General features: G+C 36.8%; 2 pseudogenes; one reads left to right on the forward strand and one right to left on the reverse strand.

The window, feature by feature from the left end:
* Positions 1 to 20,915, forward strand: part of LOC149204633 (glutathione S-transferase U17-like) — a 29,203-nt pseudogene extending 8,288 nt beyond the window's left edge.
* LOC149204635 (glycosyltransferase family 92 protein At1g27200-like) lies at positions 82 to 14,901 on the reverse strand (annotated as a pseudogene).
* Positions 20,916 to 21,476: the final 561 nt, after the last annotated feature.

A 21,476-nucleotide genomic window follows, 5' to 3' on the forward strand; every position in this document is an offset into this window, starting at 1 on the left:
GGCATCAATGTTGTAAATAGTTTTTTAGTAGACTGATCTGCCATAATAATTAGTCCCTCGATGGTTCATGTAATAATATACCTATTTGAGTTGAAAATAATGAACTATGTTTATTAAGATTTGGTTTAATGCAGATAAGAGAACGATAGATTTATGCCCCTCTGTTCTATTTAGTGTGCAGGTGTAACCTGCTATCACACCTTCATCTCGATGTTTCTTCAATCTAGGTGGGCCAAAGCTATGACAATCAACTCTTATTTCTCCTATTTTGAATAAGCCTAGATATGCAGATGTTGCATTATTGATTAGCCTTTCCATGACTATAAGGGCTCGTTTGAGTAGAATCTATTGGCATAGTCTCATTTTGAATATATTCTATAGGATTCAGAAATTCATCTATGTCCATGAAAGCCACACATTGACATTCTTGGCGAGTGCACAATGCACAATGGGAGAATCCAACCTCTTGGGTTTTAATCCATGGCCACATATGTCTACTCATGTTGAAAGAACCCAATGATGTTATCACTTCTATGTTGTCATCATTGTTCTTATCACAAAGAAACCACCTTTGGACACCTAGATAGCCATGGTACATGATCGATTCTCTGAGAAATGGAGCTTGGTTCCAAAGCATTGTGCAAGCACAAATTTGATGGAGAGGCCTAAGCATTTGCAGAGGTTTGGAGCTTTTCATGGATTTAACTTCAATCCTAGCTACAAATGAAAGTAAACCACTCCTAGATCTGCATACAAAATCCTTCAACCCTTTAATTTCTTGTATTTCTAAGCGATTAGGCTCCTCACATTTGATCACTTCTTGAGAAGCCACCAAAAATTTGGTGTTAAAAACCTTGCTACCCAAATCCATGGTGTCCCATTTCTTGGAATCCCTGGCATTAAGCAGATCGATGTTCAAATTGGAACAAAAATCATAGAAAAGACTATTAGAATAAAAAACCCTTCCTATTCTCAATTTCAATCCTTTGACGAACATAATAACGATGTCTGGTTCTACTACTTCCTATTTAACAAGCATCTTATATGCATAATTCTTTGGATACCGAACTTGTGAAGGGATTAGAATTCCATTTTCCTTCAGTCTTATAGTTAATTTCAATCCCTCTGCAGACTTTGGTTGTGGAGGATGTGGGTACCTCACAATTTGCAAGTATTATTGTTTTATATCTACAGAGATGGCAACGTGACAAGATCCCGGACCAAAAGAGAGTTATCCTTGTCCACGACTCGTTCTTCAACTGCATTATTTCTAGGTAGGATTTGAGGATGATGTGCTTAGATAACAAGCCTTCCTTGAGGTGGAGGGTAAAAATTTGCCACAAAATGAATCCCAAACATCAGAAACTTAAAACACTGCATCTATCACCCGCATACACAATGTCATCAAGCTTAGACAACTTAAGGTGAACGTATTCTTTCCTTATATGCTTTCCTTAGAACAACCCTCCTTGTTCTAATTGAATTTCTCCAGCATTTATAGTGGTCAAGAAATTGTCAGAAGGATGGACCAGTAGTTAGTTGGTTTCCATATTTGTTTGATGGACTAATTTTCAGATCTAGGTGTTTGCGTATTGGATCTCAAAGATGGTGTTAGCTAGCTTCATATTCGAGGATAGACTTTATGGTGCCTCATTTTTTTAGTTATAGAAACTAAGGGTTATGCTCTTATTAAAATACTGATATCTAGGATATCGTGCCTTCATCTATAGATCTATAGTGGTTAGAAGTGCACACGAGGACAGAAGTTAAGTCCAAATGGATGATCATGGACGCTGTAAAGGATCATTTGATCCCTCTATATACGAGAAGAAAACAATAAAGGATATGTTTTATGTCCTAGTGGGCTTCTAGCAGAGTGAGAACATAAATAGGAAGGTGATATTGTGAAACAATCTTAGATCCATAGAGATGACCTAATCAGACTTAGTCAATAGTTACCTTATGCAAGGCGCACAAGTTCATGGTCAACTTGTAATAGTTATGGAGACGGTTGTAGATTTAAAGTGAGTGAACATGGCACTAAATGGATTCATAGCTTCATGGGAAGCATTCTTCAAAGGTGTTTCCGATCATGAGAACCTTCCTCACATTGAAAAGATGGATGACGATTGTATCCAAGAGGAAGACTTGGATGGAGTTGAAAGCTAGCAGAAAGGGAGTTGATGATAACATTGTTCTATTTGGTTAGACAAATAAGGGCAAAGGTAAAGGACCTAGCAAGGGTAAGGGAAAAAGTGAGGAGTAAACCTCATATTTATTAAAGGAATCGAGTAAAAATAAGTGCTTCATTCCTCATAAGCATGGTCATTATGCATCATAATTTATAGAATCTACATTAGAAGAAGGGTAAGTGGAAGCAACAAAAAAAGTAGGTAGTAGCATATATAGATACATAGTTGGATAAGTTTGTTGCCAAGTTTGAGAAGGATTTCTCGATGGTATCTTGCCTATCTATCAACAGAATTCTTAGGAATGTGTGGCATGTGAATATGGGGCTTCTCATCATATGGCACCAGTCTGACAATTATTATCTAATTTAACAAAGCAAGACTAAGTAGTATAACATGATCTTGGTGATGCCAAACACCTAATAGCAAGAGTAGGTATTATTCTCTTCCACCTAGAGCTAGGTTTTAGATGTTTTTCATGTTTTTCTTCACCATTAGTGAAAAAGGAGTCACCAAAAATAAAGGACCATCATGCCTATTTTAGGGATTTTTACTTTGCTTCCTTGAACCTTTGTGTCGAGGGTAGGCAAGTATTGTATACAAGGCATCCTCTATGACATTTAGCTAGTGCTTCACTTTCTACTGTGTTTCTAGGTCAAATGATCAATAAAACATTTTATCATTATATGTTTATGATATGTATGGATTGTAAAATGAATGAGTGGACATGTCTCTGTACAATGCTTTAGCATGAAGTATTGCATAGCAACATTCTTGCTAGTTTCATCTTAAACTTGCCCCATTTCCCTCAATAAACATTACCCTAGATGCATGCTCAAGAGTACACACAGTTAAGATTATGTTGCCATTGTCTGAGACCTTTTGCATACTTCTTGACATGAGACCAAATCATGTAATCCAAAAGTACTAATATAAAAAACTAAAATTTTCCGCACCAATGATTTCACCTTACTATACAATTTAGACAGTATGGGTCTAATCTATGTGAGGCCTACATTCAGTATTTGATCCTGAAACTAATTTGGCTTGGCCCAAATTGTTGGCTTTGGTACCATAACCCGCCCTTCAAAATCGCTCTTGTATTTTGTCAGTGCATTAGATTACAAACCTAACTCAAACTCAAACTCAATTACAAACCTTATTATTTCCTAAAAGATAAGTTAAGAATTATATTTATTTTCTTATTTTCTATTATTTGTTATGTTTAAGGAGTTTCTAGAATACCAGTACTAAATGTTTCTTGGTTCATGAAAAAACTATCCTGCAATTGTTCCAGGTGATTGTTTATATTTTTTCAAATTGTGTCCATGCACAAGCTCTCCTATGATGTATTTTACAATCTTTCCTCTGAGACAGGTATTGAAGAATTGTGTGTACATTGTAGGTTATGCTCTGATTCGTTGAAATTGAGTATCTATCTTGGTAAGAAATGAGAAGCATAGTTTTCATCAGTCAAATTTTGAATTTTTGAGATATTGAATTATAAATTTTTTGAATTTTCCACTAAAAAATGATATTTTGTGCTTTACATAAATTAGGGGTAAAAATAGCGTTTGTGTCATTTGTTTTAATCTTAGGTTCATGATAGAGTAATTAAATATTAGGATCATGAAAGAGTAATTATGTCCTTAACGTTTTAGATTTTTATTTGTTGGATCAATCAAAAGCCTCCAACATTACAGTTTATACAATTTTATTTTAACTACATATAAGTCTATGTTAAGATCCATTCTCTGGATTAGGGTACCTACCTATGTATTAGTGAAGATATTAGGATTGAAGAGTAAAGTATAAGCCATTTGTAATGGACTGCATGCATAAGTGACCTACCTATTTTTGGTTGGATTTTGAGATCGCAAAACTAATGGTTCACTCTGTGCTTCTTAGGTCCTCATCTTTGTACTATGGGTTGGGAGGTCCATGCTTGCGGCATAAAAATCTTTGACATCATGATTCTTTTGCCATTGGTTTTTCTCATTATTGTCCTGGTGACCTGGGGTGCTCCAAAATGGATGCAACAAAGTTGTAGGAGAGAGGGGACTTCCTGCCCAATCATCTATGTCTTACTTGAGGTATAAGGTAAGATTATCCCAACCCTCCTAATGGTATTCTTGGTCACCCGGACACTCCAAAAGGAAGAAACAAAGTTGTATGAAAGAGGTTTATGGCTGTGTGCTTGTCTGAAAGGTCTTAACAGGGTTATAGGGTAACATTATGCCAAACCTTGTAATGAAGGTAAGATACCTCATGTGCTTGGTTTTGAATAAGTCTTGTCAGCTTATTCTCAAAGGTCAAGCCTTCTAAACATAATTTAAGTAAACTTTCATTGATCTCTTAACTGAGCGTAACAATATGTTTGTCTTATTTTGTAAGAATGTCGGTTCTGATTGATAAACTATTTCTGGAGAAGCATTATGAAGGATTTTGCTATAACCGTTGTGTTTTGTTGATTGATATCAGTTTTGTGATGCCTGTCTCTATTTTAACGACAAAACTATGTTTGAGAAAACATTTTGACAGAACCCTCAGTTTGACAAACCTGGTAAAGGCTGCTAGATTTTATCTAGGAATACTAATTGTAGGTTTTAACCCTGTACAAAAATTACCTGCATACGAATTCTTAAACAAAGAAAATAAACAATGCGAGAGCATAACCCATAAAACACATATGCACAGAGATTTTTCCCTGGATCCCAAAACCGGGACTACCAGCTTGATTTTTCATTATGTTCCTTTCAATGTTACAATACATATTTATACATGCCGAAGCATCCAATACCATGGACCGAAAAGCCATCGCGTCCAATACCATGTGCGAAAATCATGCACAAAACCATAGGTAGGTTCGCCCAACCTAATATAGGGTCCAAAAAAATTTTTCCCGGGGCGCTGCCCCGGACCCCGTACAGGGGGCTACCCGCCCCCCTCAAACCCCCCAAACAAGGGGGGCTGCCAGCCCCCTGTGACCCCCCCAATGCACAATTGGCGCAATGAAGGGGGCCTTCCGCCCCCCTCTAACCCCCCGTTTAACTAAGTAGGTTAGTCGTGGAAAGAATATAACACAACCCAACAATCTCCCACTTGTTGTTTTCTTTCCACAGGGGGCCACAGGAGAGCTTAGTCATTTTTCCAGCCCTGAAACACCCATTGTTTCTCTACACCAAGAGAACTTCTCAGAGCTCACATATTTTGTCAATGCATCTGTAGTATTCTTCAAAGTGTCCACCTTTACCAGCAACACCTTTTTGTCTTCTATCATATCCCTCACAAAGTGATACTGAACATCAATGTGCTTTGTCTTTGAATGATAAGCAGGGTTCTTTGCCAAGAAAATTGCACTTTGGCTGTCATAGTCTATTCTTATAGCTCCCTGTACTAACCCCATACTTGAACACAATCTCTGCAACCAAACTGCTTCCTTACTTGCATGAGTGGCTGCCATGTATTCTGCCTCTGTAGTTGATAGTGCCACTACAGATTGTTTCTTACTCATCCAACTGACTGCACCTCCAAATAGGTTAAACACATACCCACTTGTAGATCTTCTCTGATCTAGATCTCCAGCCCAGTCTGCATCAACAAAACCATGAATATCCAACACTCTGTCCAATCCTGGTCTTCCTTGGTAGCACAAACCATAATCACTAGTGCCACGCAAATACCTGAAAACCCGCTTCACTGCTGTCCAGTGCTCCTTCCCAGGTTTTGACATAAACCTGCTCAATACTCCCACTGCATGTGCAATGTCTGGTCTAGTACATACCATTGCATACATCAGGCTACCGACTGCACTTGCATATGGAACACGGGACATGTCCTCTTCCTCTTCTTGTGTCTTGGGACACTGTTCAGCAGATAACCTCACACCTACAGGAATAGGAACCTTCACCGGTTTACTATCCTGCATATTAAACCTCTGCAGTATTGTCTCGACATACTTCCTCTGGTTTAACCAGAGCTTCCTCTTTGCCCGATCTCTTTTAATTTCCATGCCCAAAATATAGTTTGCAGCACCAAGATCTTTCATGTCGAATTTGGAGGACAATTGGGTCTTCAAATCCTGGATAATTTCTTTGTCATTTCCAACCAGCAACATATCATCCACATACAAGACCAGATAAATAACACGGTCACCAATTAATTTAAAATACACACAATGATCTGCTTTGCTTCTGGTGAAGCCAAGTCCCCGCATAAGTGTATCAAATTTCCGATACCACATCCTTGGTGACTTTTTTAACCCATACAGAGACTTCTTTAACTTGCATACCAGTTCTTTCTTACCCTTCACCGCAAAGCCTTCAGGTTGCCTCATGTAGATTTCCTCCTCCAAATCCCCGTGAAGAAATGCTGTCTTCACATCCATCTGTTCTACCTCAAAATCAAAAGCAGCAGCAACAGATAAAAGTAATCTAATAGAAGCTACCTTGGAAACAGGAGAAAAAATATCACCAAAATCAATTCCCGGCACCTGGGAATAACCTTTTGCTACCAACCGAGCTTTGTATTTCTCCACCTTTCCTTCTGCATTAGTCTTCTTCTTGAACACCCATTTGCTGCCAATGGGTTTCCTTCCAGCCGACAACTCTACCAGATCCCAAGCCTCATTTTTGTGCAAAGATGCCATTTCATCAACCATGGCCTCTTTCCAGAGTTTTCCATCCTCTGAATCCACTGCTTCCTTCACAGTTCTGGGATCATCATCAGTAACAGACAAAGCAAAATTTGAACTGAAAGCAGATGGACTATACCTTTCTGGCTGCCTTCTTTCTCGACCTGATCTTCTCACAGCCGGAGTTTGTGGCTCTTCATCTTCTGATTCCTCCTCTGCTGCAGAGTCTGATTCTTCCTCCTTTGGCTCAAACTCTATCTTCTCAGGTTCCTTTGGTTGGACTTCAGATTGAATAACATCTTTTACCTCTCTGAACACCACATCTCGGCTGTACACAACCTTCCGTGTGACTGGGTTCCAAAGCTTATAACCCTTTAAACCATCCTTATACCTAATAAAGATGCACTTTTCAGATTTACTATCCAACTTGGTTCGTTTCTCCTTTGGAACATGTACATATGCATCACATCCAAATACCCTCAGATGTGAAAGAGAGGGTTTCTTACCAGTCCATACTTCTTGTGGAGTCTTATCCTCCAACGCTGATGAGGGTGATCTGTTGATCAGGTAACGTGCAGTATCCACCGCCTTTGCCCAGAATTCCTGTCCTAACCCGGCACCACTGAGCATGCTTCTTGCCCTTTCCATCAACGTCTTGTTCATTCTTTCTGCGACTCCATTTTGCTGAGGTGTATATGGAGTAGTCTTCTGCCGTGCTATACCACACTTCTTACCAAATTCTTCAAATTCCTTGCTGCAAAATTCTCCACCATTATCTGCCCTCAACACCTTTATCTTCTTCTCTGTCTGATTTTCCACCAGAGCCTTAAATTCTTTAAACCTGTCAAAGACTTCAGATTTCTTCTTAAGGAAATATATCCATGTATTCCTTGAGAAGTCATCTATGAATGATACATAGTACACAGACTTACCCAGTGATGGAACCTTCACAAGTCCAAACACATCACTGTGCACAAGCTCTAATATCTGTTTCGTCCTCTTACCACCAGAGGGGAAACTCACTCGATTCTACTCCCCATACACACAATTTTCACAGAAATCAAAATCCAGAGAGCTATCATTCATACCTTCTACCATACCTTTACCATGAACTATTCGAAGGCCCTTCTCTCCAATATGTCCAAGCCTTTGATGCCACAACATGGTCTTCTCTCCAGAGACCACTAGATTTTCTACTCCATTTTCAGGAACCATAAAACTATTGCGCCGATCAACAACAGTGCTACCTTGCAGCTTGTACAGAGTTCCAATCCGAAGTCCCCGCATCAATATCAGTGCTCCTCGAACCATCTTGCAGGTATCTTTCTCGAACAGCGTCTTTACACCTGCATCATCCAACTTGCTTACAAAAATCAGATTTCTGGCCAATGCAAGAATATGTAGAACACCCGGAAGTGTTCTAACCCTTCCATCTTTGCAACTTCAACTTTACTTTTCCCCGACCAATGATTCTAGCCTTCCTATCATCTCCTAAGAAGACATCACCACCATCGTATTTCTCATACTCGCAGAACCACTCTCTATGGGGAGTGAAGTGAAAGGATGCACCTGAGTCAATCAACCATGCCTCATGATCTACATGTGTACTTGAAGAAGCCAAGTACACATCCCCACCTTCATCGGAGGTGGTTTTCGCCTCTGCAGAAGGAGCATCATCAGATCCCTTTCCTTTATCAGGAGCTTTAGATTTACAATCCCTTCTGAAGTGCCCTTCCCTTCCGCATTTCCAGCACACCACCTTTGTAGGTTTTCCTGGAGATTTAGATCTCCCTCTAGATTTAGATCTCCCACTCGATGACTTATTTTTGTTTCTGTTCTGGGACCGTCCTCGTACAGACAAGGCATCACCATTCTGGTTGTCCATATTCTTCCGTCTCATCTCCTCCGTCAGCAAGGCTGAGACTATTTCATCAAACTGCAAAGCAGTTGCATTGCTACCTATTGCAATAACCAGACTATCCCATGAATCTGGTAGAGAACACAATAGACTGATGCACTTATCTTCATCTGAAATTTTAATATCAACAGATAATAATTGACTTACCACAGTATTAAACGCATTCAGATGCTCTGTCACCGAGTCTCCATCTTTCATCCTTAGGTTATACAGCTTTTTTCGCAGGAACAGTTTATTCACCAGAGACTTAGATTGATACAAAGTCCCTAACTTGACCCACAAAGCCTTTGCCGTAGCTTCCCCTGATACATTCAGCAATACTGAATCTGAGACACACAATCGTATTGTGCTCTTTGCCTTCCGATCCAATTTCTTCCATTCTTCATCGGTCACTCCCGATGGTTTAGTACCCGGATCTACCACGATCCACTAATCATTATCGACCAACAGATCCTCCATCTTGAGTTTCCACAACTCAAAACTCTGACCATTGAACTTTTCAATCTCGATCTTTCCACTGCTCGCCATCTTCTTTCACCACCAGAATCAATCTCGCAGATCTCCCACTGAACAGGGTCTACCACAGGCCCGAGCGAAACCCCTCAGCAACAAAGGCGTCCCCTTGAAGACAAAACAGCTCTGATACCAAATGTAGGTTTTAACCCTGTACAGAAATTACCTGCATACGAATTCTTAAACAAAGAAAATAAACAACGCGAGAGCATAACCCATAAAACACATATGCACAGAGATTTTTCCCTGGATCCCAAAACCGGGACTACCAGCTTGATTTTTCATTATGTTCCTTTCAATGTTACAATACATATTTATACATGCCGAAGCATCCAATACCATGGACCGAAAAACCATAGCGTCCAATACCATGTGCGAAAATCATGCACAAAACCATAGGTAGGTTCGCCCGACATAATATAGGGTCCAAAAATTTTTTTCCCGGGGCACTGCCCCCGACCCCGTAGAGGGGGGCTACCCGCCCCTCTCAAACCCCCGGACAAGGGGGGCTGCCGCCCCCCCTGTGACCCCCCCGCTGCGCAATCGGCACAACGAAGGGGGGCTTCCGCCCCCCTCTAACCCCCTGTTTAACTACGTAGGTTAGTCGTGGAAAGAATATGACACAACCCAACACTAATCTTTTAAAACTTTTCCTTGTTTGCAGGCATATACTGTTGAGTTGGAAGCTAAAGTAACAGAACTCAAAGAAGAGAACAAGAAATTATGAAAAAACATGTATTTTGGACAAACCTATAATTGATATAAAGATCCATAGGATGAACTTATTTCTTTAGGAAATTGGTTGTTTTATTATCATAAAATCTATTTACTAATCATTAATGGATCTTTTTGTCTAAAAAAACAGGCAAAAATGGCCGAACTGCTAAAAAACAGGTTTACAAACCTAGAGATCTCGGGTTTCCATCTACTTGGATGAATATATATCTATGCGCACCATTTGAATGTGGGGATTAATATTATTGTCATATCATGTTACAATAATCTAGATAGTAGTTTTGAGGGGGTGTAACATGGCCTTGAACTTTTGTTGTTTACCCATGAACCCATTCATCACCATTTTTCCTTAATTTCAATTAGTTTTTATATATTCCACTAAGATGTTTGGAGGGAAAAGAAGCTTTAGCACTGGGTTTGTTAAATGTGATTGGTATTTGTTGATTTGATTCTTTTAATTCTTCATTGGTTCATATATTTTAATTTTAATTTATTATTATTCACATTCACATCTAAAAACCTATTTGTGAGGGTTGAAGACACAAATAATTCATCTTGAGGATATTGGATTTCCAGGTATGTGTGAGTTCAATTCTTCTGGGGTGAATTTAGTATATATGTGTGTGTGTGTGCATGTGTGTTTGTGTGCGTTATCTAGCAAAATATACACTGAAATTATGAGATTTAAAATCTCTCAAAATTGCAAAGTTATTGGCATATTTGTGTTTCAAGGGCTTTTATTGTTTTATTATTTCGGGTCCGACTTTAATGTAAATATAGCTATTGTGTTTTCAACCATTCCATTCAAAAGTATCATTTTCAATTTACTAAGATTTGTGAAAGCTTCGTAAAGTTCATTTTTCAAATTTATTTTGAGAGTGATTTTGATATAATTTCAGTTGTGATTTTAATTTGTATGTATATTTATTTTAACTATTTAATTCAAAATTGTATTGTAATTATAAATGAAGTAAACTTAATCAAAATTGCGAGTTATTGATATTTTATTTTCATTAGAGGAAATTTGATTTAAAAATCTTAACATTGAATTTCCATGTCATAATATGTAATGCCATCAAAATCTTTTAAAATTAAAAAGAAATATAGGTACCTAATATGACATGGCAAATTTTAATTATCTAATTTGGGTATAGGTGAATTTTTTTAATAATATGGTTTAGCTACCTTAAACATGAACCTTAAACATGAATGGTGCCAAAATGACATAAAATTATATTAAATATTAAAAATAAAATTAATATTTTAACCTATATAAATTAGAATATCAAAAATATTTTTAAGGAAGAGTAAATTTAAAATTTCTAACTCATTTAATATTAATAATATATTTTTCTATGCACAAACACTTAGAAACATAATTCATAAGATTAGAAATATTTCAAATATTATCTTTTTTCATGTTTGAGAAAACTACCACTTTCCACTTCCATTTATTGAGATTTTACATTTAATTTTGATACTCTTTTTTTTATGTTTTAGAAATTTATTAATAATATAATATTTTATATAATATTAATAATATATTTTTCTATGCACAAATATTTAGAAATATAATTCATAAAATTAGTAATATTTTTAAAATTTTAAATATTTATCTTTTTTCAAAAACTTTCATTTCCATTTTGTTTTCAAGATTTACCACTTTTCAAGGTTTTCTAAGATTTCAAAATTTATGATACTTCTCTCACTTTATAATTTTCAAAGCACTTGGCAATTCTGGATTCTATATGGAGGAAGCAAGGAATTTTGAACTAGAATCGGAGGAATATGAGAATTTTTTTTAAGAGATTTACAGCTTTTCATTTTAAGATTTTTATTTTTCAAGATTTACGACTTTTCACTGTTTTTTAAGATTTCAAAATTTATTATGCTTCTCTCACTTTGTAATTTTCAAATTACAGGTGATTCTAGGGCACTAGGCAATTTTGGATTCTACACGGAGGAAGCGAGGAATTTTGAACTAGAAGAGGAATATGAGAAAATATTTTTAAGAGATTTACCGCTTTTCATTTTAAGAAAAGTTTTTCAAGATTTACCTCTTTTTATTGTTTTTTAAGATCTCAAAATTTATGATGCTTCTCTCACCTGGCTATTATGGATTCTATGGCACTTGGCTATTCTGGATTCTACATAGAGGAAGCAAGGAACTTTGAACCAGAATATGAGGAATATGAGATTTTTTTTAAGAGATTTACCGCTTTTCATTTTAAGATTTTTTTTCAAGATTTACAGCTTTTCACTGTTTTCTAAGATTTCGAAATTTATGACGCTTCTTCTCTCACTTTATAATTTTCAAAGTATAGGTGATTGTATGACACTTGGCTATATTCTATGATACTTCGCTATTTTGGATTCTACACGGAGGAAGCAATGAAATTTTAACCAAAATCAGAGGAATATGAGAATTTTTTAAAGAGATTTACCGATTTTCATTTTAAGAATTTTTTTTCCAGATTTAACACTTTTCAAGGAATTTTGAACCAAAATCAGAAAAATATGAGAAACTTTCAGAGGGACTCTCTAGCAGGCAATGGACTTGGATGCCCCTATGGATCCCCTATAATTCCCCTTCAAACCTTTCACCTTTCCCATCAAAAGTGTCAGAGAAAGTAATAATTGATTCGGGTTGGTGGTAGCTTTCCTCCTCAAGTACTCAAAATTCAATTGAATGACGTAGGGATATAGGAGTACACATATGGTCATACCGTAGTACGACCATTGTGTGACCTCTTCAAAGATTGTGTCTTCTTTTAGTAGGACAATCGTAGGAAAATTTTTCTACAAACGAAATGGCATTTTCTACTTAATTATATTTTGGCATAGTTTTTGGGATGCAGCAATCCGACCAGCACTGTATGAGTGAGATGCTTAATGAATAGCAAGAGAATCTATCGAATTTTACTACAGACAAGACAAAAGATGATGAGTGTGTGATTGTGCATCTTGGGGATTTTCTATAGAAAGAAAGAAACAATATTGTTGTTGCACACACCTGCTACCTTGTCATGGAAGAAAATATTGAGTATTTTTAGGAAACGGCAAGGTTGTGCCTAATTGGTGCAGGTGATTTAACGTATCCATGGAATTATGCTAGTCCAGAGGCTATACAGAGTACAATGTTGTACGATTATGCAAAAATCCTTGGAAACCCATAATATATTTTATTGTCTTTTCAACAATATAAGCTAATATATGCCAACATGTTGACTGAAATTGGAAAATTTTCAGTCTCACTGAGATGTTGTCAAGCTGTTTTAGAAATTCTAAATAATGTTTGGTGCCCCTTTAAAGTTGAGTCATGCAAAAAAATTGCTTCTTCCCTGATATATTGTATATACACTCATAGACAGTGAGGATATAGCTCAAACCTTGCTCCTACAATGTTGATGGAAAGGTCCTTGACTACCATTGTTTGGTCCATTCACCAAATTATTGGTGCCCCTCCACCTCCAAAGCCATCTAATTCAGAGTGGAGTTCAAAGCAATGATTCAAATTCAAATTCAAGTGCGTTGAAATTGATATTCAAGTGATTCAATTTCATATCCAAATGCTTATCATCCTCCAAATGAAACACCATTATTGCCATCTGCATCAATGGAGCAATTAAGTGAATGGGAAACTAACAATGGAAAAATTGTTATGGAGACTAGAAAAAAAGATTATCCCCAAACCTGCAACTTCTTTTGATTTAAACTCTAATGAAGTAGATGAGATTTCTAATGAAAATGGATTAGGGGCAACATGCACATCTGCAACTGAATATTCTTCAGATGTCCCAATTGTTTACTGTCAAGAGTCTGGATCAGCGAAGACATTTTCTAGAGGCGTTGGATCAATGCATCAGTATTCAACTGCAGACAATGTTGCAGAGTTTACTAAAAATGGAAGTGTGACGCTTTCTTCACACTAGAGGACTGCTTCATGGAGTGGTGGATATCTACATTCAATTAAAAGATTTGAGGAACCTGAATCTCTTAGAACATGAGAGGGAAATAAATTTTGAACGTTTTCAAACATTTCAGGAAGGGTCCCTGGTTACTTCTCTAATCGTATAAAATTAGATGCAGAGAGGTCAGGATATGCTAAGTATTTGTATGTATCCTTGTCTTCTCCACCACCTATTTGCCTCTACATTATTCCATGGTGTTCAAACAATCGTAAGTTTTTTATGGAGGAAACAAAATCAACATATACAAGAAAATCAGTCTTAGTTTACAAAGCAACATTCAGGATGATAGTTTTGAACATTCACGTTGATAGTTTTGGAGATGATCTTCAAGAAATGGAACTCCAACTAGTACCACAGTACGTGTGAATGCAATAACTGTGAATATTTATTATAAGACAAAATGCTTGACTTGAAGCAATGATTAGTGATTTTATCTTGTCGTGCAATTACATTGTATTCTACTTTACATCAGATGCAAAGAGCGAAAGCTAAATGAGGGAATCTACAATTTTTTTTATTAAAAGAGGACCATATTAAAAATTAATTCAAACAATAAATATTTAAGTCTTCATTCATGTGGGGACACTCACGCCATTTATTTTCTCTCTTGAGATGAATCTTTAGATCTTTAGGCTGGCTGCTAGGGGTATTGTTGATCTTTTGCATAAACGCTAGGCGTACTTGTTGGAATATTAATTCCAACTGCCGTGGCCGCCAGTAAACCGCGAATGCAAAACTGATAGACTCCCCCGCACCGCTTTTGATCAATTGTGGTTTTCCTTCGAGGGCTCCGATCATGCCGACTTGCTGCCACGCGTCCAGAGTACGGTTCCAAAACCACCCATTCCCCGGAACGTAAAGTTCGTGTGTTTTGTTCAAGCGATAATCGTTCGATTGAAAGTGTGGCTGCCCACCATTGATCAAAGTCAAAGCTGCGTACATGTCTGCAGGGCATGGAGATTGCGTGGAGTGAAATTTTGTTTGACCTCCGTATGTTTGGTAAAACTGTATGTAAACCTGACTGAATTAATTCCTCACCATGCCGAAGTAGTAAATGAATTTATTATGGTCGTAGAGTTATTGGTAAAGTTCTTAAGTTTATTTGTCTTTACACGACATGTAATATGGTAATTTTTTTTGGGTAGTCGTTTTTGTTAAAAAAATGGAATGCCTTTTGTTATGGCATATGAAGTATAACGTAAGTTGGGGGCAGCGTGAGAGAATATACACACATCAGCAAAAATGGCGAGGGTTGTTCATTATATATGTAATGCATTAGATGCAGCAGTGTGTAAGGTTTTGTTGAGATGTGAAAACTCGCAGCAGCGTGAAGTTTTTGGTTATTGTCCATTTTGAAAACAAAAGGAAGAAAAGCACGCAGTAGTGTGCAAAGTAAAAATAAAATGCCCAGTGTTTGAGAATGTGGTGAAATGAAACACACAGCAGAGCATGTGTAATGTGAAATGGCATATGAAATATAAGGGAAGCAAGCAGCGTGAAGTTTTGGTGTTGAAAGCAAATGAGGAATGCACAGTAGTGCCAAGAAAATTTTATGCACAGCAGTGCGAAACAAAACCAAGAACAGAGCATGTAATCCTTTGTTTTTGTGGTGGATGTTTTTTGTAATACGCATGAGCGTATGATGAAATTTTTACAGTAGTAAATCTATGTAATAATTTTTTATTTACAGTAGTAAATGTAAATAAAAATTTACACACAGCAGTGTAAATCCTTTTAAATGGAGGCAGAGTAATTTTGTTTTTGTGGAAGCTCTTGGTGAATCCCTCTGTTAAAGAGGAAGATGCTTTTCAGCACAGTCTCCGGTGAATCCCTCTATTAAGAGGAAGATCTATTGTCTTTGGTGAATCCCTCTGTCAAGAGGAAGATGCTTTTCAGCAATAGACAGTTGTGAAATCCCTCTGTTAAGAAGAAGACGCTTTTCAGCATATACAGTTGTGAAATTCCTTTGTTAAGAGGAAGATGCTTTTGTAACAAGCAGTTGTGAAATCCCTCTGTGCACAGAAGATGATTTATGTAACAGTTGGTTTCCTGTTAATGAATTGAATTTTTTTTTTGTGTTGCTGAAACTCTGTTCCTCAGCAAACAATTTTTTTTTTGATCCTGTGGTGAAAACAGAACCTCATTCTTTGTTCAAATTTTTGTTTGAAATTACCAGAAATTTCCAACATGGTATCAGAGCTTGTCCAGGCTCTTTGAAGGTGTCAAAGAAGCTGAAGGAAGGATTTCTTGCTGCAGCAGCTTCTCCAACAAAGTGAAGGCTCAGTCAAAAAAAATCCAAGGTATTTCTCAAGCTAATTTTCTGTGTTGCTGTTGAAGAAACAGTCAGTTATTTTAAATACATAGTCAGGTATTTGAAGCATAGTTAAGAATGGCAAGGTCAAGGAAGAAAGTCTCCAATCCTCCTAAGGATGTGTCTCCCTCTACTACTAAAATAGAAAACAATCAATTTGAAAGCATTCTATTTGAGGCTCCAAGGTTCAATGGGAACTTTGATATATGGGAAGTAAAAATGAGGACTTTCTTACAGTCTGAAGGGATTGAAATTTGGGAATCAATGATTGATGATAGCAGGATGGATAGAGAATCCAAGGAGTACAATGCAAAAGCAGCAAAGACAATCTTGGATGGGCTACCTGATTCTGTAAAGAAGAATCTTGGAAAATATTCATCAACAAAGGATATATGGGACAAACTTCATAACCTTCACTCAAAGGGAGCACTGACCATGACCATCAGTCAAGAAGGAAATTCTGAACCCATCATAGAAGCTGAAAATGAGAAGGTTGACCTCATCAAGCTTCAAGTACAAGAAAGGGATGAAGAGCTCACCAAGCTTAAGAAGGAACTTGATCAAAGCAAAAGGAAGCATCATGAAGAAGTCATATCCATGACAAATCAATTGAATAAAGCAAAGAAGTAGGAAGATACCTTGTCAAGTCAACTTGAACAAATGCACAAGAGAGTGAACAAACTTGTAGAAGAGATTGGACAGTACAAGGTAGAGGTCTCCTCCCTTAAGTCTGAATTACAAGAAGCCAGGAAATAGGCACAAGAAGCTGAGAAGAAAATGGAGAGTAGTCAAGCAAAAAATGAAGAAATCTTCAAAATGAAGTCAGATATCATCTCCCTTAAAATAGTAGCAGCTGAAGCTACTCGTAGCAAGGAAGAAACTGAGGAACAACTTGCAAAGAAGAATAATGACTGTGAAATATTGGAAGAAGAGATTGTCCTCAGAAAAAAGGTTGAAGGGATGAACAAAATCATGAATAGCTCTCAATCCTTGGATGACATGCTCAGCTATCACAGATGTCCATCTGATAAATCAGGACTCGGGTATGCAGGTGAACCCTCAAACAAGAATGAAAATGCTTTAAGCAAAAGAGATGTGAAGAAGCCAGAAAGAAATTGTGATGCTCCTAGTTCCAGCAAAGGCAAGGAGAAAGATTAAGGCTACAATAGAAGAAATCCTATTCCAAGAAGAAATGTAGATGATGTCAAAGAGGCAAGAGGCAATGGTTATCATCAAAGGATCTCAAGGAAAAAAGGCTTCAGAAGTACATCAAGGAAACCTCCATCTCCCAGGTACCAAAGTTCATTTTTTGGTTATTGTTATTCTTGTTCAAACTTTGGTCATATGGCAAAAGACTGTAGAGCATTTCATAGAGATAGATGTTATGGTCTCTGACAACCTCCAAGAAACAATTTTACAGGAAGAAATCATGAAATCTTATTCATGAACAATGTAGAATGTTTCAAGTGTCATAACATTGGGCATATGGCACGTGATTGTAACTTAACATGGGCTCCTACACAAGCTAGACCCATGCAAAAGAAGAAAGTTACACAAGTATGGAGAAGGAAGGAAATACAGTCCAAAAGTCCTTCGAGCTCCCCAGCCAATCTAAGTTTCTTTTGAGAAGACTTTGCCGAAAGAAGATGATGCATACACTTAGGGGGAGCCTGTAATTTTTGATCATTATTGCTGAACTAGATTAACAATCATTCTTTGATGAAGATCTTCTTATAGGGGAAAGATATGAAATTAAATCTGCTATAAAAGCAGAGAAGAAAAGGTTGTAGGATAGCTTGGAGATGCAAAGATTGGAAATCTTGCCTGAGGCAGAGAGAAAGAGGATATTACATGATTGGAGTGCCTGAGCACAGCAGTGAAAGTGATGAAAGGAAAGCTGATATGAATAGGCAGAAAAGTTGTGAGTTTTTTGAGGAAATGTCTGGGTATGACTGATAACCCAACAGTTGAAATTAAAGGGGAGTGTTGGAATATTAATTCCAACTGCCGTGCAGCGTTGCTGAAGCCGCCAGTAAACCGCGAATGAAAACCGACAGAGTCCTCCGCACCGCTTTTGATCAATTGTGGTTTTTCCTTCGAGGGCTCCGATCACACCGACTTGTTGCCATGCGTCTAGAGTACGGTTCCAAAACCGCCCATTCCCCGGAACATAAAGTTCGTGTGTTTTGTTCAAGCGATAATCATTTGATTGAAAGCGTGGCTGCCCACCGTTGATCAAAGTCAAAGCTGCGTACAGGTCTGCTAGGCATGGAGATTTCGTGGAGTGAAATTTTGTTTGACCTCTGTATGTCTGGTAAAACCGTATGTAAACCTGACTGAATTAATTCCTCAGCATGCCGAAGTAGTAAATGAATTTATTATGGTCGTAGAGTTATTGGTAAAGTTCTTAAGTTTATTTGTCTTTACACGACATGTAATATGGTAATTTTTTTTGGGTAGTTGTTTTTGTTAAAAAATGGAATGCCTTTTGTTATGGAATATGAAGTATAATGTAAGTTGGGGGCAGTGTGAGAGAATATGCACACAGTAGCAAAAATGGCGAGGGCTGTTCATTATATATGTAATGCATTAGACACAACAGTGTGTAAGGTTTTGTTGAGATGTGAGAACTCGCAGCAGCGTGAAGTTTTTGGTTATTGTCCATTTTGAAAAAAAAAGGAAGAAAAGCACGCAACAGTGTGCAGAGCAAAAAACAAATGCCCAGTGTTTGAGAATGCAGTGAAATGAAACACACAGCAGAGCATGTGTAATGTGAAATGGCATATGAAATATAAGGGAAGCAAGTTGTGTGAAGTTTTGGTGTTGAAAGAAAATGAGGAATGCACAGTAGTGCCAAGAAAATTTTATGCACAGCAGTGCGAAACAAAACCAAGAACAGAGCATGTAATCCTTTGCTTTTGTGGTGGAGGTTTTTTGTAATACACATGAGCGTATGATGAAATTTTTACAGCAGTAAATCTATGTAGGAATTTTTTATTTACAGTAGTAAATGTAAATAAAAATTTACACATAGCAGTGTAAATCCTTTTAAATGGAGGCAGAGTAATTTTGTTTTTGTGGAAGCTCTTGGTGAATCCCTCTGTTAAAGAGGAAGATGCTTTTCACCACAGTCTCCGGTGAATCCCTCTGTTAAGAGGAAGATCTGTTGTCTTTGGTGAATCCCTCTGTCAAGAGGAAGATGCTTTTCAGCAATAGACAATTGTGAAATCCCTCTGTTAAGAGGAAGATGCTTTTCAGCATAGACAGTTGTGAAATTCCTCTGTTAAGAGGAAGATGCTTTTGTAAGAAGCAGTTGTGAAATCCCTCTGTGCGCGGAAGATGATTTATGTAACAGTTGGTTTCTTGTTAATGAATTGAAGTTTTTTTTGTGTTGCTGAAACTCTGTTCCTCAGCAAACATTTTTTTTTTTGATCCTGTGGTGAAAACAGAGCATCATTCTCTGTTCAGATTTTTGTTTGAAATTACCAAAAATTTCCAACAGTACTGTCCATGTTTTAGCTATGGATAATGATAGAGGAGGTTTTGGATCCACACTTATGTTATATTTAGGTAATTTAAGGGCTATAGATTCAAAGGAAGCTGGAAATGCAAGTGAAGAAAATACTGCAAGTGTGAATTCTTTGACAGAAGAAGAGCCCCCATCAAAGCTAAGCAGATGCTTATCATAAAAATTTTGAATGCACAAGCCAGGTTAATATTAAATAAAAGTTGGAATCGAGAGTGAATGAATGTAATGGAGGCAATAATTCTGACATCAAGAATGAAGAATGTGAGAATAATGGAGAAAATCGCGTAGCTGAAGAATATGGTGGGAAATTCAATTAAACTTTTGAATAGAAATTTAAAGATGAAAATTCATTCTCACTAATATCAAGAAGAGTGGACAAGAAAAATTGAACCTTCTTTTTTCTTTTATAAATCATGGACTGGGAATGCTTAAAGACTCAAAAAGTTTGGATCGCTGCATTAGTGAGTTTTCACCATCGAAGGGGTCTTAAAAGAGGTCTTTCTCATTGGATTGTTGGTTGCCTTGAAGCATCACTCATCCTGAATTAAGACAAATAGCGATGCAATGTCTACAACTTGGAAGAAAAAACTTGAATATTGTTTATTTCTTGGCACTTGTGAATGCATTGGTTCAAAAGTGATGTTGTATTTCCTTTGAATGTAATTTTTTATTGTCTCTACAGAGACAATAGTTAGGATGAAAGACACTGTCTCCTTAAAGACAATATGTCTTTAATCCCAACTATTGTCTCTAGAAAGACAAAAATGAAAATTTAATTGTCTCCGCGGAGACAAAAAGGATTATTTTATATATTGTCTTTATAGAGACAATATTTTAAGACAATTTAATTTGAGATACCTGCTTAAAGACAATATTTGAGACAATACACAAGTTTTCTTTTGTCTCAAGTTAAGACAATTTACTCAAAAATTGTCTTAATTATTTTCTTTAAACCCCCCTTTGTGTTGTAGTGAAAAAATGCTGCTATTAAGTGAATGGGATGACCAATTTTGTAAATGCAACAAAGTGAAGGAGGCATTGCTCGATCGGGCCGTGTTATTTGAATTTATATCTTTGAGGAGAGCGAAGTTGGCATCGCCACCCGCTGGAAATTAGAAATGAGAAGGTTGACATATAGGTAAAATAATATTTAGCTAGTAGGTATTGTGGTTTGTCTTCTTGTGTGTTGTGTTTCGATGTTGTGAGACAGAACGTTGGATTTATGTATTAGGCGAGTTTATACTCCTGTAGAATTGGTGGCTAATAAAGCTGCTGGGAGATTTTAGTGCAATAATATTGTTGTATATGTTATTGTTCACTACAGTCATTGTAACATTGGAGTTATGTTCGGTCAGGGGAACATTGGAGTTATGTTTGATGTGAATTCACATTCGTTAAAAATTTATGGGCTATCTAGCTGCGCTACAAGTCATGTGTGTTTATTTATATGAATATATTATTAGCATAATTATATTTATTTAAATAAATGTAGTTGATATAGTATGATATCAATCACATGCAAAACCACACTAGTAAATATAATTGAAAAACTTGGTTAACGATATAGATTTAAAATTTATATTAATATCAATATTCATAAATAAATAATATGAATATTGATATTGATAAATATATTAATGTCAATATTGATAAATATATTAATATCAATATTGATAA

The sequence above is a fragment of the Pinus tabuliformis genome, chromosome 1_2 (assembly GCF_031772625.1).
Source record: "Pinus tabuliformis cultivar Carrire ecotype Pingquan chromosome 1_2, CPIR1, whole genome shotgun sequence".
Taxonomy (NCBI): domain Eukaryota; kingdom Viridiplantae; phylum Streptophyta; class Pinopsida; order Pinales; family Pinaceae; genus Pinus; species Pinus tabuliformis.